This window comes from Macaca thibetana, chromosome 2 (genome assembly GCF_024542745.1).
Source record: "Macaca thibetana thibetana isolate TM-01 chromosome 2, ASM2454274v1, whole genome shotgun sequence".
Taxonomy (NCBI): domain Eukaryota; kingdom Metazoa; phylum Chordata; class Mammalia; order Primates; family Cercopithecidae; genus Macaca; species Macaca thibetana.
Window position 1 is genome coordinate 50,424,161 of NC_065579.1, and position 13,421 is coordinate 50,437,581.

The following is a 13,421-nucleotide window of genomic DNA, read 5'->3' on the forward strand; positions in this document are numbered from 1 at the left end:
ATTTGGCTTTGTAGTAACTTTTGTCATATAGCAAACAGGGCAGGGAGAAATGGAGATTTAGCTAGTTCAGTAGTTCGGTAACCTGGACCTCGTACAATAATTTCTTTATTTTGGTCCTTGAAATTTGAACTTAAAAAAGAGAAGCAATAGGAGTATTTTACAGAAGGGCTATATCTAGAGGTAAGTAGAAGTATAAAATGGGTCAAACGAAGTAAGCTGAGAAAAGAGCAGACAAAACTTGGTGTTAATTTTTTTTTAATACATTAGACAACAAGCACAACTGGCCAATTCCATTTATTTCTCTACAAAGAGTAATTATACCTGGAATACACAGTAGACTTATGCAATTTAACTTCAATTTGGCTTTAAATGTCACTGATGATTTCTGATGACTTCCAAATTCATATCAGCAGTACCAGCTCTCCCCCAACTCTAGAATCGTGTATCCAACTTCTTGTTTGATGTATAGAAGACATCTCAAAATTAACATATGCTGTATTAGTATGCTTAGGCTACTATAACAAAATACCATTGATTGAGTGGCTTAAGCAACAGAAATTTATTTTCTCACAGCTCTGGAGGCTGAGTAGCCCAAGATCAAGGCTGATTCAGTTCCTGGAAAGGGCTCTCTTCGTGGCTTGCACAGTCACCGACTTGTGTCCTCCCACAGGGGAGTGGGAATGTGAACATGCAAGCTCTTTAGTTTCTCCTTGAATCAGGGCAAAAATCCTATCATGATGTCCCCACCCTTATTACCTCAACTAACCTTAATTACCTCCCAAAGGCTCTATGTTCAAATATCAAATTAAGAGTATGGTTTCCACACAAATTGGGAGAAGACACATACATTTGGGCTTTAACATACGTCAAAAATGTTTATAGTACCCACAGCCTCAACTGGCTTCTCTCCTAGGCTTCTGGCTTCCTCATTTTAGTAAGGGGCACTCCATTCCAAACTGCTCAGGCCAAACATTTGGAGTCATTCTTTTTTTTTTTTTTTTTTTTTTGAGACAGGGTCTCACTCGCTCTGTAAGTTCTGTCATCCAGACTGGGGTGCAATGGTGCAATTGCAGCTCACTGCAGCCTCAACCTCCCGAGCTCAAGTGATCCTCCCACCTCAGCCTCCCAAGTAGCTGGGACTACAGGTGCTTGCCACCTCACCCAGCTCATTGTGTGTGTGTGTGTGTGTGTGTGTGTGTGTGTGTTTTGGAAATGGGGTTTCACCATGTTTCCCAGGCTGTTCTCCAACTCTTGGGCTCAAGCGATCCACCTGCCTTGGCCTCCCAAAAATCTCAATTACAGCACTGCATCCGGCCTGGAGTCATTCTTGATTCCTCTTTTGCGCCTATCTCTAATAATCTAAAAATTATTTTAGCTCCTACAGCAAAATATTGCCTTCCCTGGATGACAGTGCCTTGTATGATCTGGGATCTGACTAACTCTCTGAAATTCTCATCATTTCTGGCCAGGCTTTCTTGGTTAAGATTAATTACATTTTATCCTATAACCAAAATTTCCCCAATTGCTTAGCTTTATTTCTATATTTTAGTGAATTCAACATTCATTTCCAAATGTTTTTTCTTGTTTTCTCTAGTAATATATCAAATGACCGAATTTCATCATCCCGATGGTATTATCGTGCTATGAGTTCTTGCATATTTGAAACTGCATGCTTTTTGCCTTTATTTTTGAGCAATGACTTGACTTAATATAAAATTCTTGAATCATATTTTCATTGCTGAATAGTTGTTTAACACTGTTTTACCATCTTCTGGTATTGAATGTTGATACTGAGAAATCCAAGAGCAGCTTAATTTTTAGGCTTAGTAGGCAGATTTTTTTAAATGGGATTTTTTTAACCCTTGAATTCCAGTAATTTTAAAAATACATAACTGTATTATTCTGTATCAATTATTTCTCAGATATAATGTACCCTTTGGTATTCAGATTCTGTTGCAGCAAATATTTTCAGTACCAATTAGTTTTGTATTCTTCTTCAGTTATAACATATGAGTGTCTCTCATCCCCTGTATCTGTCCTCCATACCTATTCTTTTTTTCTAATCACTTTAAACTTTTATAAATTTGGCACCTAATTTTGCTCCATTAACTTGTCTCTTTTTCATGCCCCCAACTGTGTTTTCAGTAGTGTCTATTTCAATTTTGGGTTTTATTTTTAATAACATAGGTATTAAAGTCTGACTGTTTACTATCATCTCTTTATTTATTCTTACATATATATGTCTTTGACCGCACTTTTCAAATAAACCATGTCTTTAGTTAGTTCTCTCAGATCATGAGTATGTCCTTGTTAAGTTGCCTGGTGTTGTTATTTTGATGCAGAGATTTTTTTCTCCTGCCTTTATATATTAACTTCTCTTCTACCTCTTCCCTTTCTCCTTCTCTCTTCTTCTTCTCTTACTTTTTATTCCTTTTTGGTTAGTTCCATGCCTGTTTTCATCTAGTTATTACTCATCTTTAAATGTGGTCAATTCTATCTGAATCAGCTTATTGTTTAAGAAAAGATGGAGGAGTAAAAAAATGATTGAGCAGGAAAGTCAGGCAAATTTATTCTAGATATGGCTTCTCTGAACCTTCCTGCTAAATATTCCAGGACCTTTACTTTGGGAATATGTCTTTACTCGCTCTTCTGAAGAGCCGTTCAGAGAAAGTAGAGCATTTGTGAGGATCGCAGCAAAATCTCCAGTGTCACTCATTTTTGTGCAATGGTTTGACATTCAATCATTTATTTTTAGTTGCCTATGATCAGCACCAATGGTATGTCTCTGCTGTTTCTCCTTCATCTCCCTTTTATAAGGTGTACTGGATTCAGAGACACTCCCTCAGATCACCCCTCCCCAAATCTTGCTGTACCAATTACATGGACACTGATTTTTTAGGAGAGGATCCCTTCTACATTAGGGGAATTTAAAAATTCACTATATCTTAGAAATATGTTTCCTACTTGGCATTCTACCTCTAGTTGATCTGGACTTCAAATTTCAATAGTTGTAATTGCGAGTAGTGGCTTTTCCTAGTTTTTTGAAGAAGGAGTTTATAACTATTTGTGTTATTTGTAATGTTTGGCTAGTTTTAGAAAAAAGGAGGAATACAAATGACTCAACTCCTCCTCCATTAACTGATGTTAAAGTTTGGGTCACACCTCTAACTGGTGTTAAAGTTTGGATTAAAGGATTCATAAATGAAAATATGAGCCCAGTCCTCAAGACACTCATAGTCTAGTAAGAGGAAATAATCTTTAAATGAACAATTCCTGTTTTATGTGCTATATGGTATAATATTCAGTAGCTGCCTTATTGTAATACCTTCATCAGCTCTTATCATAAAACAACTTTCAAGTGAACATCTGTATGTAAGTAAAACTTACAATTTCATATGACATCAAGCAGATGATTTACATCTAATTTCTATTAATAGGAATTTTAGAATTTTTAATTAAAATAATGTGGTATTGGCTGGGTGCAGTGGCTTACTCCTGTAATCTCAGTACTTTAGGAGGCCGAGGTTGGTGAATCACTTGAGATCAGTAGTTTGAGACCAGTCTGGCCAAAGTGATGAACCCCCAGTCTCTACTAAAAAAAAAAAAATACAAAAATAACCTGGGTGTGGTGGCAGTTGCCTGTAATCCCAGCTACTTGGGAGACTGAGGCAGGAGAACACCTTGAACCCAGGAGGCAGAGATTGCAGTGAGCCAAGATCATGCCACTGCCCTCCAGCCTCAGCAACACTGTGAGACTCCATCTCAAATAATAATAATAAAATAATGTGGTATTATTAAACATTTATTATGTTAGCAAAATTTTAAAATTTGACAGTACTAGGCTTTAATGAGAATGTACAGGAAAAGGAATTTTCTTATACCATTGGAGGCATCAATGCTACTCTAATATAGAGTTCAAAAAAGTATTGTATATATGAAGATGAGACACAGGATTTTCGTTTGAGCATTAGGAGTAATAGCAAAACTTTGAAAACCAACTAAATGTTCCTTAATAGGAAAAAGGATAAATTGTAATAAATAAAACATTAGCATATTACATATCAGTTGAAAGGAATGAACTGAAACTATGTTAACATGAAAAAAATGTATAGAAGTTTGCCATTTGTGTAAAGTTTAAAATCATAGAAAACAATGCTTATTATTTCTATCAGTTGGTATCTGATTAGAAAATCAGAAGCTGCTTTATATTTCAAGTATGAACTTTGATATGAGACATTAGAGCCATGTGCAATAATTAAAATGCTGGGAGAGTATAAGTAAGGGAATTTACTAGTGATAATCTTAACTGTAGCAATAGAGCTGGAAGTTTTCAAAAGGTTCTTGAGAAAGCACTGAACCTAATATTATTTCAGCTAGTAGCCCTGGCTCTCAAGAAGTGATTACTTGCTACCTCAACTGACTGCAGCACTAAAGCAGGTGAGCTTGCCAGAAAGCTCTTGTGATCTTCTTGTTTGCAATCTGGCCAGGTCTGCCTGAAAGCACCTCCAGAACATCATAACCTTCCTTTCGTTTCTGCCTTCCAATATCACTGTGAGTACTTCTCACTGGCAAACTCTAACCTAGAACCATGTAGAAAAAGGGACTGAAATGTCATTGCGTAGGAGATCTTAAAAGGGATGGTAGCAATGTCATATTGACCACAATCCAGCCAAATATTGTTTCTGAAATAAGTTTTTCCAAACAAAAGCATTTCTAATAAATGTTTACAAATAAGCTTGGAAATGATCATCGCCACACACGGAATTGTGATTACTTCTGAGAAGAGAGATATTCAAAGTAAAAGCAATACAATGCTAAGAGGAATAACTATGAAAGTTTTAAAATAGAATTTGTGATATGATTGCAACTCCTAGTGAATAGAGTTGTTAACTGAACCAACCGTTATTTCAAGCATATGTGTAAATATCGGAACTTGACTGGATCACTTATTATTTAAGCCTAATTGAATTTGTTTTGTGCCTTGAGTTTAGCCAAGTAAAAAAAGTTTTCAAATTATCCAGATTCTCTTTTAAAGACTGTATAATTATGGCTGAGTGTGGTGGCTAACGCCTGTAATCCCAGCACTTTGGGAGACTGAGGCAGGCAGATCACCTGAGGTCAGGAGTTCAAGACAAGCCTGGCCAACATGGTGAAACCCCATCTCTGCTAAAAATACAAAAATTAGCCGGGTATGGTGGCAGGCCCCTGTAATACCAGCTACTCGGGAGACTGAGGCAGGAGAATTTCTTGAATCTGGGAGGCGGAGGTTACAGTGAGCTGAGATAGCACCATTGCACTCCAGCCTGGGGGACAAAAATGTATAATTATCTATGATCTGAAGGACTTCACAACACTGACTCTATCAACCTCATGGAGGTTCAACTAATTCTGTGGAAGATGAGAAGGAGAGTAAACACACAACTAAAAGGCTAGAGTGTATGCACAAGGTGAGTAGCACTTGGGGAAGCTGTAGACAGATACATTCGACCTTAGGTTGTATTTAAACAGGAATGCCTGGCAATTTCCTACTTAAAAGTGATCAAGGGACAAAATTGATTCACTGTTTCATGTTTCCTGTGTATATAGAGTACTTACATTATCTTATAGAAAGTTAAAAGAAAGAAAAAAAAAGAAAGAATGAAAGAAAGAAAGAAGAGAAAGGAAAGGAAGAAAGGAAGAAAAAGAAAGAAAGAAAGAAAGAAAGAAAGAAAGAAAGAAAGAAAGAAAGAAAGAAAGAAAGAAAGAAAGAAAGAAAGAAAGAAAGAAAGAAAGAAAGAAAGGAAAAGAAAAGAAAGAAAAGAAAGAAAGAGGAAAAAGGAAGGAAGGAAGGAAGGAAGGAAGGAAGGAAGGAAGGAAGGAAGGAAGGAAGGAAATGTAAGGAGAAATGTGGTGCTATTAGCCTGTGTGAAAATCTTATGAGGACCTTTTTTTCAATCACAAGGGAATATATTTTATATTTTTCAATCAGAGGCTGTCTTTGTTCGCCATAATTATTATCACAGCTCCATTATATCTGGGTCTTGGATGTGAAGTACTTTCTTTCAAAAGAATAATGCTCACCTTTCTATAACTTTAAAAACATATTTAATAACATTTATATTGTATTTTAAACATTTTAAAGACATTGGCATGTTTTAACATGATTAAAAACACACAAGTAAAATGTTTATGATGTAAACAGGTACTTTCATTTATTCATCTAAAGTAGTTTTGTACTCTAAGAATTTATTCATTAACCTGTAAGATCCCAAGAGTAAATTATAACACATATAACACATAGTGCTCAGAAATGAAAACGTAGCAATGTTACAACTGTTTTTGTTGTACCAATGTGAATGTTCCAATAGATTCTGATGCAAAAAAAAATGTTCAAAAGAAAGAAGTCATGTAAATACCAAGATGGGTTGAAAATCAGTAATCTTTAACAGAAGGCAAGAGTAGTGAATCATTTCAGTTTTATGTGAAATTGTTTTAGTTACAGATGCCAACAGAAAAGCAAGTGACTGGAAAACAGTGAGAGAAGGATTCCTGCTGTTGTTTAACAGACATGTGCCAGTTCTTCCTCTATTAGACAAAACAGTCACAGAAACTATGGAGCTGGGATGGTAGCCATATTTTTTCAAAAAGTCTGTGGTTGTAGTTTGCAGTAAGAGAGAGGCTGAATGAAAAAATAGATCTGGCTGAAGATTTTTACTCAGAGGTGACAGTCAATATCTGAAGAAATAAAGAGAATTAAGCCAGTTTATCTAATTAAAGCTTTTGATAACTTGTATGGCTCACTTAGTAATAACTAACCTGGGATTTACAGCTTGTGAAGTGTTTCACATTAAAATATTTCTAAAGAAAGTGCTTGAACATGAACACTCAGTTAGAATATTGTATCGAGCCCTTAAAATTTACCATGTATGTTTATTCTAAAGCATGTTCTCTCCATTTCATTAAAAATGAAACAAAAAACCCAACACATAACATGACAACAACAGAAAACCTCACAGTAAAAAACTGACTTTTAGTAACTAATAGAGAAAGAGACTCTAGGCCCAGTTGGACCAAACAGACTGACATGAGAGCAATTATATTTTAAGACTGTAAGCTTAAATCCAAGGACCTTAAAGTTGGATTTGTTCAACTTCACAAAATGTCCCAACTGCCTCAGTGTACTCATATAATTCCAGTATTCCGTAGCAATCGACAAAAGGAGATAAGTAGTAAAATAGTCAATTATAGCCATTTCCTTTTGCTGTATTAGGCAATTAACCATACATTTGATGTTGTGTTTTGATATTTAAACTGGTCTCTCTACCAGTTATGAAGATAAAGAAAACTCAGTAGGTGGGCTCAAGAAATATACCTCTAATAGTTCTGAAGGTGCCAGAATCGGCGGAAGGTGCCAGCGGATTCTGAAGGTGTCCAGTGAGGACATACTTCCTGGTTTGCAGGCAACTATCTTCTTGTACCATCACATGGCTGAGAGAAAAATCATCTTCCTCATGCTTCTTCTTATCAGTGCATTAATCCCATCAAGAGGAGTCCATCTTTATGACCTCCTACCTCCCAAAGTCCCCACCTCCTAAAACCGTCACCTTGGAGTTAGGATTTCGGCATATGGCTTTTGGGAGGACACAGACATTAGGTTCACAGCACAGGGGATTTGGGAGAAACACTCGCTGCAAACTTCAACCTTTAGTAGCCATAGCACATTAATTCCAACTTTGCTTCAGGAATGTCATGGAAATGTTACTTGTAACTATGGACTGTTGTTTGTAGAGATCATAAAGTTGAAGTTATTTATATAAGAAATACATACATATCTATTTATATGTTATTTCCTGTAGAGCATCTAAGATGTGGGAAAGGGTGTATGAAAACAGATTTTAAAGACTACGTTGGGGCAGTTGAGAGCATATCTCATAAATTTATCTTCCATATTAAGAAGAAAATGCCTGTCAAGTCAGGGCTAAGATGGGCAGGGGACCCCATTCACAAAGAAGATGCCTTTTTTGGGAGGCTGACATGAGAAGCTGTGACTTCTCATGTCACAGCAAGACACCCCAAGAGGCAGAGCTGCACAAACCGCTTTTATGTTAAAGCTCTGTGAGAATGGCATCTTTACTCCTGGCTGATGTGCTCAACATTTCAGAATATCCAGGACCTGTTCTCCAACCTACATACACCTTCCTCCACAAAAATTAAGGCAGAAACTTTTGGAGGGAGACAGAATGAACCAGCCAACCATACTCTTTACTTTATTTATTTTTTGATACAAAGTTCACTCTGTTACCCAGGCTGGAGTGCAGTGGCCCGATCTTGGCTCACTATAACCTCTGCCTCCTGGATTCAAGTGATTCTCCTGCCTCATCCTCTTGAGTAGCTGGGGTTACAGGCGCCTGCCACCATGCCTGGCTAATTTTTGTATTTTTAGTAGAGACAGGGTTTTACCATGTTGGCTAGGCTGGTCTCAAACTCCTGACTTCATGTGATCCACCCACCTCGGCCTCCCAAAGTGCTGGGATTACAGGTGTGAGCCTCCATGCCCGGCCATACTCCTTACTTTTCCTCTGCTTGCTGTCTCCTGTTTGTTATCTATGTGGAAAGGGACAAGAGAAATAAACACAGAAAGTGGCTTAGAGATAACTTAGATTTTTCTAACTGCCCTCGAATTAAAGCAATTTACTAAAGATTAAAACTAAGAAACCTTAATTAAGGCTTTGAAATTCATACCTAATGCATATATAAAATGGGTAGATTTTTAGTAAGGTATGATGCTGAGGATTTTCTTATTGTCTAAGGAGAACCAAGTTCATGTGAATCAAGCTAAGACCAAACAGAAAATTCTATTAATACCCTAGCTTAAAATATTAAAATATTCATAAAAGTTTCACCAAAGAACAACATAGTTGGGGTAGGTCACAGATCTCATGAGTTTTATAAAGGATACTCAAGGTTTTTTAACAGCTTGAAACATTGTACTGCTTGATAAAAATCTTAAAAAGCAGAGAATTTTTATCTTACTTTTGTTGGTCCCATGACACTGTTTTCAAAATCAACAGCAACCAATTTATTTTATGAGTCAGGATAGGCCTATATTACAAACCGGTAATTTGAGTAATTTTTGCAAGTCAACCAAAAATTATGAAAATAAATTTCTTCTTAACCAAAAGATACATTTGTTTCAATCATCTGTATATTTTAAACTGAACCTCTGAAATGGAAAGTTCTAAAAAAGCAACCTGAAAATTTGATGGTTCATTTGTTGTTGCTATATAAAAACCTACCCCCAAATTAAGTAGCTTAAAACAATCATTTTATTTACTTCATATTTCTATGTGTCATTAATTTAGCTGGGCTCAGTTGTGAAATTCTTTTGTTGGTCTTGGCTGCCGTCAAGCAACTGAGGCCAATTAATGGGTCAACTGGTGGATAGAAGATGTGTTTAGCTGGGTCAGCTGCTCCTGTGGTCTCTGGTCATACAGTAGGCAAACTTGAACTCTCCACATAGAGTCTCTCATGGTTATAAAATTCAGTGAGAAGTGCAAGCTCCAATGCACCGTAACTTTCAAGTTTCTACTTGTATCTTATTTGCTACATTCCATTAGCAAAGCAAGTCACAAAGCCAAGTACAGATTTAATTTTTAAAATTTTTAAATATATGCATATACATATATGTGTGTGTGTATGTATATATATGTGTGTGTATATATATATCTTTATATCTATATCTATATCTATATCTATATCTATATCTATATCTAGATATCTTTTTGGGTGGCAGTCTCCAGAATCACAGCAGATTCAGAGAGACTCCCCCAAGCACAGATTTAAGAATGGAGAGATAGATTTCACCTACTAGAGAAGGAGCTGGGAGCTGGAAAATAAAGCTACCTTTTTAAATTTTTTTTTCAGTTTACAACAAAAAACTTCATTTAACCAAAACTGGATTGAAAGCAGGATATGTGTAAGACACTTCTATACAAAACAAAAAAATTGAATAAGACATCTTTGTCCTCAGGAAATCTGCAGGCTAGGAAAAGAGGTGCATATCTAAACACTTAATCATACAATGAAACTGAAAATTTATTTAGTGCTTTATCTAAGTACAAGCTATATTTTGTGGTAGCCGAAAGCCTCATTTATTCTGACTGTGGTAATTAAAGAAAATTTTGTGTAAGAAGTAACAAATTACTAGGCCTAACTAGATGACATTTTTGCTAAGGAAGTAAAGAAAAGGCATTTAAGACAGCAGGTATTCAACATACAAAATCATAGATGCATGAATGGTATATGGTGATTATTGAATTCATGTTTCCCACTATTTTTCAACCCTTCACCAGGTTGATTTCTTTCTTATCTGTATTAGTTAAAAATAGATTTGGCTGCAAGTAAGGAAATAATTATAGCGGCTTAAACAAAAAGAGACTTCTTTAACCCCAAAATATCTGGAAGGAGGTTGGTTTGGATTTTTTCTTTCTGCCTCACCGCTTTCAGAATACTGACATTTTCAACCAAGAACGGTGGCTCATGCCTGTAATCCCAGCACTTTGGGATGCTGAGACGGGCAGCTCTCCTGGCTCAAGAGTTCGAGCAGAGCCTGGCCAACATGGTGAAACTCCGTCTCTACTTTAAAAAAAAAAAAAAATCAGCTGGGTATGGCGGCATGCATGTGTAGTCCCAGCTACTCTGGAGGCTGAGGCAGGAGAATTGCTTGAACCCGGGAGGCAGAGGTTGCAGTGAGCTGAGATCACACCACTGGACTCCAGCCTAAGCAACAGAGATACAAAAAAAAAAGAAAAAGAAAAAAAAGAATATTGACTTTTTCTTTCCAGGCTTGTTTTCTCATGGTTGAAGGTAGCTGTTACACCTTTAGATACTGTTTATATTTAAGGCAGAAAAAAGGAGAAAGGTGAAGCTAGCCACATTTTTTCCTTTACATTAGGAAAGAAATAACTTGCCCAAAACTTTGCCAAAAGATTTCATTTATCTCATTAGCTATTTGGGTCACATGGACTCCTCCCCAGGAAATTAGATAACAAAATTTTGGTGTTTGGCTTGAAACAATGATTACTCATCCCCTAAGCTTGGCAAATGGCTGTGCTCAACAGCAGCAAAGAGATACTTTTAGTGAAAAAGAGGAAGTAACATTTGTGATATTATCCTATCATATCCTTGGTCCTGTCTCTATATCTATTTCTAGGTTATTTCTCTAGAATGGAATATCTTTCCTTTTTTCCATCACTTTTTAAAGACTGACCAATGTACCAACTCTTTTGGGAGTCCTTCCTATATAGTCCTTCCTAATAGACTGTTACTCTTTATAAGCCATATCACTTAAAGTAGCCATTAATTACCTTCTGTCTTAAGCTCTTTGCTAATTGTTGTGTGCGTAAAATTTCTGTCCTCAATAAAACTGTAAGTCTTGTGAAGAGAAACTATAAATTATACTTTTATATTCCCTTTAATGCTCAGAATACTAGTGGGCACATACAATATGTGGCCAACTGATCAAAAAATAATTGCTATTTCAGTTATATTACTCCATATCAATTTTGCTTCATAGATGTTTAGTTTTGTGTGTGTGTGTGTTTGTTTTTTGAGATGGAGTCTCGCTCTGTCTCCCAGGCTGGAATGCAGTGGTGCAATCTCGCCTCACTTCAACCTCCACCTCCCAGGTTCAAGCGATTCTCCTAACTCAGCCTCCCCAGTAGCTGGGATTACAGGTATGCACCACCACACCATGATAATTTTTGTATTTTTAGTAGAGACGGTGTTTCGCCACATTGACCAGGCTGGTGTGGAGCTCCTGACCTCAGATAATCCACCCACTTCAGCCTCCCAAAGTGCTGGGATTACAGACGTGAGCCAACACATCCGGCCTAAATTCTTAAAGGTGCTGAGAGCTGATAAACTCATTCTTTCTCCACTTCCCTTATGTAATAACAAAGTTCATTGAATTAAAAAAAGGAGCTTTTATCGATGTGGTGGACATTTACTGCCCATTCCATATTCTTAATCACAGGAAAGCCATCTTTCTCTTACCCATGTTTGGATGGTATTTTCTCCCTCTACCTGATTTCTGGAACTGACATAGATAGATCCAAATCATGGACAATCATCTTTTGACTTCAATTATTTCTTTAATTTGTATTTTTAATTAAAAGTAATATTGTATATATTTGTGTTCATGGACAATCATCTCTTGACCTCAATTATTTCTTTAATTTTTATTTTTAATTTAAAATAATCTTGTATATATTTGGGTGGTATAATGTGATGTTTTAATATATCATACATTGCAGAATGATAATATCAATCTAATTAAAACATCCATCCCCTTATGTACTTTAAAAATTTTATTATTTATTCATGTATTATTTTAAAGATGGGGGTCTCCCACTCTGTTGCCCAGGCTGGAGTGCAATGGTGCAATCATGCCCACTGCAGTCTCAGAATGCTGGGCTCAGCCTCCCAAGTAGCTGGGATTACATGTGTGAGCCACTGCACCTGGCAAAAAGCTACTCTTCTAGCAATTTTGATTTTTCTTTTTCTTTACCATTCTTAGCAGGTAAGAATGAAGCTATTCCGGACTGTAGAAACAAGAGAGAGAAAAAAAAAAATTAAATCCTAACAATACCATTTGAATCCCAGGATCTAGTCATCCCCTAAATCTGAATATTTCAATGAAACAATAAATTTCCTTTTGACAACTAATTCCCATTTGACAATTTATGGTTTAACATAGCCTGACAGAATGAAAACAACATTTTCCTCAGAGTTGAAAACCTACTCTAGCTTTGGTCCTTCTGCTTTCTTGGTACGTGGTTTTAGACCAACACATTGAACTGTGTATTGTCAACTTGGCACTTCTATTCCTATGCAAGGATGGGAATTATTTTCCAGAATCCCTTTCCCTGCATGGTTCTGAGTTAGAGTTGCCCAAGAAAGGAATTTAGGTGAGCTTTGGAAGGTAGAAGTGAGGAAGCCATTACTCTTGGAAGGCCATCTCAGATAGTTTAAGGCACAGATACAAAAGTCACCAGTGAGCCCCAATTCATCATTGCTCTACTGTTGCTCCATGTCCAATATGTCTTTCTGATTTCAGACCCTGCCAACTCATCATGCCCTCAGGCTCATCATTACAGGCTTGGCTATGAGATTATAGGTATGTCAGGGCTTAGAACAAAATACTTAAATTATCTGACTTACCTCACCTGAAAGTAGGTAATAAGACCCTCATTCCAGATATGTCCTGTCCTGTCCCAGAGGCCAAAAAGGATCTAAACAGATAGACCTTGCTGCGTGCCCCCCCCAACACATGCCAATTTATTACCATTAGATCATACTTTTTGTTCAATCATGCTTTTACATAACTGTCTATTCTTCATTATACCTAAGCATAAAAATACAGTTTTCCTCTGGTCTTTGTG